Below are 4,993 nucleotides of genomic sequence, written 5' to 3' on the forward strand. Positions count from 1 at the left end.
GGCGGCCCCCCGGGGGTCACCGCGGGGAAGTCTGCCCCTTCCCGGGCCCGTCACACCGACCTCCCGCCCGCCCGGGCCCGCTCGGTTGTGCTCGGGCTGTGGCAGGACGGAGCTCGGCCGTCGAGGTGGGCTGGAGCAGCCCCGGCCCGCAGCCCCCGCTTCGGAAGAGCCGCTTGCAAACGGCCTTTAAAGTTTCAAACCCGCCCGAAGGCAGAAGTACTGGAGGGTAATGTGAGGCTTCAGAGTAGTGCAGTTTAAGGAGAGAAAAAGGAGTTTTCTGAAGCTGGTAACTCTCTTTCTCTGTTTATGAAAGCAGAGCAGCAGCAGGCAGAGTTCTCTCACCTTTTCATTTCTCACAGCCATCGGGAGGGTACCCCTCAGCAGAATAAGCCAGAGGACAAAGAGAGACAGAAATCTGCATTGTCTTCCTCCTACAATACTAATCAAATGGAGAAACCGTGGGGTTTAAGGTCTCTGTGCTGGTAGAGCATTATATTCATGATGGCCCAGCTGGGGAGCAGATTTGATTTGAATGTCACCTGTGTATTCACCTACAGTGATTTTAGGCACCCGGGACTGAGCTGGTCTCCATGTGTGCTCCTAGAATCATTATTCTCTCCTTTGAGACCCTTACAGTTTTTTCTAGGTTGCCTTTGATTCAATATATACATATTTCAATTTTATTCACGTAATGATTGTTTTAGAGATACACTCAGAAGCAGCAGAAAAGGCTTTTAAAAGGTATTTAATGTTCGCCCTGAGAAGGTTCCTATTTCATCTGAGCGGGGGGGAAAAGTTCTGAAGAACTGAGTTTTGTTTTACTCAGGAAATTCTTTCAGGGATATCACAACAGAGATCACACAGCAATGTCCAGCTTTTCCAGTGTGCAAAGAAAAAGGATATGCTGTAAAGCTGATGTGTTTAAACAGCAGCATGGGAGCATCTCAGTACAGGGATTCCCTGGACAGCAGCCTAGGATCACCTTTGGACCTCAGAAAAATTATCATCAAGATCTTAATGCAACAGCAAGGCCACAAGCACTCCCTGACCGTGCTCAGGTGGGGAACCCCAGCATGGGAGAGGAACTCATTAGGTAAATGACATGGAAAAGTCTAAATTTTTAGGGGAAACCTGCCTATGTCCCTTGCAGGCAAGACTAGAGTCACTCCACAGGTTTCTCTGTCATCTGTCCTTGCCTCATTGCCAAAAGTCAGGCCTCGCCTTAGGCTGAAGGCTCCCTTATGGAACCCCTCCTTCAGTCTCTTCTTCCCACTGTTTCCCACCATGGCTCCTGGCAGTGGTGGCCTCATGTACCCCATGGGAGCTGCCTGATCTCCTGTGTGGGATGAAGTCACCTAGAACTGCTCCATGGCATGAAGGTCACTTTTTGGGGCAATCTCTCTTCCCAGGACCCAAAGCCTATCTACCCCAGACACAAAGCATACTGATCCAGGTTTTTAGGAAAGATACGTTCATCAGTTTCTAACATGGTTTGCAACCTGGCTTTGGAAACCACCACCATGGCTGATAACCAACAAGGTCTCCTGGTATTATGATCATGACTGGTTTGTTACTAAAAAATATCTTTAACAAAACTAGCTTAAGAGGAAACACTACCCATGTTTTGAAATATTTTGCAAGTGAAAGCACCTTGACATTTGGCAGGGATGGAGACAGTGAGATTTTATGGCATTGGATGCAAAGCTTAGGACATGGAGAAGAGCTTCTCATAGCTCGTTCTACCCCATGCTCTCACAGGAACAAGAGCAAGCAAGAAGTGACACCTTGTTTAAATTACCTGTATTTATCCAGCATCTCACACAACTCTAGTGAAACCAGGTCCAATTTAGAGAGAAAAAAAAAAAGACCTTCAAGCTCAAAAGACTTTCACAAGAGCTCATTGTTACCTGTGCATGAGGATGTGGATGATATGTGTCCATCCAGCTGAGCATCCTTGTCATCCCAGGCACTGTCAGTGCTGGCACAGAGGGATTTTGATTTCACAGAGCAACATACCTGCAAAGGGGGAAAAAGGAGCAGAGATGATGGATTCCTCTTGTGTTTGCACCAGCTATGCCTTTGGTCTCCTGACAAAACCCTCTATTGAAATAACCTATAGATACAGGGGGCACCACATAGATGCACAGTTTAGCTGCTCTGCTCTACCTCAAGTATTGCACACAACGGATTTAGGGTTCTTAGGGGTGGAATTACAAAATTTAACTCAAAGTGACTGAAACCAGGTAAATCCCAGCCTGCAGAGAGGATGTGGCCATCCTGCTGCATGCCTAAAACGTGTTCAGCTACTCTAATTGTTTTAGGTGACTGAGTAAAGCCTGAATGAGAAGAAAAACAAACTAAACAAAAAACAGCTAAGAAAAATTTTTACTCATCCAGTTTGACTTTCTGTGGAACACTGCAAATTTGCAGAGCATATTGAACTGTGGACCTACTGGCTTTAGTATTAACACACTGAAGATAGCTGCTGTGTGTGCAGCTCATGCACCAAACTCAGCAACCACTCTGCCTTGGCTTATTTCCTCAGAGAAATAAATAAGAGTTAGAGGTAGGCAGTATTTTACAAAGTAATGGACACTTTTGATTAAGGACTTTAGCTTCAGCTTTGTACTGTGCAGTAAATTTCAAGGCTGAAGAGCTCAAACCTGTGTTTTGAAAAGCTTAAAAAAAAAAAAAAAAAAAAAAAAAGAATGTGCTTCAGTAGGTCCTTTGAGGCTGGAAGCATTTGCACAACCATTGCCTGGTCCTGCTGTGGGTCAAGGAACCCTCCAGCTGAGGACACCAGCAATGCTGCTATGCTGCTTTATTTAACTGATACTGATAATAAATTAATAAATGGCAAATATTGCCAAGTAAAGAGCAAAATAAGGAGCTTGTGGCCAAAGCCCCAGCTTTGCAGAAAGGCTTAATCAAACTGTAAGTGGGAAAACATGGATAAAAGTGCAGATTGCTGATCTGGAAACAAAAGTGAGGGGCAGCTGACAAATGCCTCATTCTTTGGGCCAGACTCAAAGAATTGATGTGAAATGAAACATTTGGGTTCCCATGAGAACAAAAAATCAAACCAAATATTTGGATTTGTGGTTGGACTTTGCTCCTTGCCTTTACAGAAGAAAATTCCAAATACATGCAGACACAGTTAAATGGAAATAATTTTCCTCATCAAATGGCTTCAGCTTCCCTCAGCTTTGCACTGACTGGAGACACTGAGGAAGCCAACACCAGCCATCAGCATTTCATCCTCACTAGGCAGGTGTTTCACAGGTGGTTTGGGTCCTGTATGGGTCCTGCAGAAAGCTGCAGCCCAGATCCTTGGTGTGCCCAGTTTTCCCCAGACCCTGATTTGTATCAGGGCAGTGGGAGGTGCATATGCTGGCTGAGCTGCTGTGCACAGCTTGGGCTGTCAAGGGTGGGGATGATGCATTCCTGCCCAGCAAGGGGTCTGTGAGCATCCCAGCAAAGGAAAATGCTGCAGAAGCAATGAGAGGCAAACTGAAAGGAAGTCGAAATGGAAATAATACAGTCAGTGAAGCCCCCTACCATTCATACAATTTCTTGGAAATCAAGTCAGAGATGAAGCTGTCTGCTGCAGAAAAGAAACAGACTCTTCTTTCCAACCCACCCTCAGATGGGTACAAGCTGCTTATTAGCAGTAAACCTCCACCTTCCAACAAGGATGCCTTATTTTGCCCCTCCTTCCATCCCACTCCCTCCCTCTGCCCAGCGAATCCCACATTCTCATGCTGGGCTATATCCTGGATCCATCTTTCTGGCTCACGTGGTGCAGAGTGTGTGGGTTCAGGGTGCAAAGAAGGACAATGACAGTTCAGGTCAGGTACTGATGGATGTGGTGTGACACAAAGACTTCCGTCCCACAGACATTTCCATCCCCAGATTCCCATCAAAGCTAAGTTTCTCCTCCAAACTGAGGCTTCAGTCCTCTGTTGTTTTCTTCATTTTGGACCAGCAATGGGATCCTTTGAGTGTTATAAGGAAGCAGATAACCTCTTCCCACAAGGATTTCACTGAAATGAGGGGTCAGGACATCAGAAGGGAGTTGAGATTTCCCAAAAGAAAAGCTGATATTTCCCCCAGCTACATGTTGCTCATTGCTACCCAGGGACTGCAGTCTCAGTTACAGTTTATGACTTTCATTATTTTAGTCTTTGGCTAGAATTTAATGTTGTCCAAATAAAGCCTGGGCTGTACAGCCTCCACAGCACTTTCCTCTACCCTCTGTTGGGTATTACTTACCTAAGCAAATGGGAAGGGAAGGAGGCATTCCTGGAACAACGCTAAACAGGGATTACAGAGTTAACTTGACTCCTTCATTTAGTGAAATCAAATTGGATTTGCCAAGCAGGCAGCCCCTCTCCTGGCTTCCCTGGCTGGTATCAATCTAATTAAATACTCTTTCTCCCATGCAGCTTTTTTATTCTCAGGTCAACTTACTGGAAAAGCAGAAAAAACAGCCCCTGAAGGATTGGATTTGGGGTCAGAAGGGAGAACTTGTCATAAACTGCCAAAGCAGCATCTGCACAGAGGCATCAGAGCAAAAACCTCAACTCATGGCTGGAGGGACAAGGGCAGCATATCTGCTTTTCCATGGAGGCTTCCCAAACATGGGCACTTGGAACCTGCATGTAATAAATCCCTAGGACAGCTGATGTAGGGGTGTCAAAGGCAGAGCAGCTTTCTAATTGGGAAAAGATTCTATCTGCAGGAGCCTCTTCAGTTTGCTGTTGGATACAGTATAAGAAATTAAGTCCTGTAATAACAGATCCCTCATAATGACACCATCTTCTGGGCAGAGACTCACAGATTGTTTTCCCTCTACTCAGAAATACAGCTCTTCAGCTGTATTTTCACTCTTCAGCTTCTTGGTGCTGATGAGCATTGTTGCTCTCACAGCGATTCCTCTTTGGTACTTGGCATGTAGGGAATTTTTACCAGAGGACACTTGCAACCCCTGCTC

This window comes from Taeniopygia guttata, chromosome 2, assembly GCF_048771995.1.
Source record: "Taeniopygia guttata chromosome 2, bTaeGut7.mat, whole genome shotgun sequence".
In the NCBI taxonomy this organism is placed as follows: Eukaryota; Metazoa; Chordata; class Aves; order Passeriformes; family Estrildidae; genus Taeniopygia; species Taeniopygia guttata.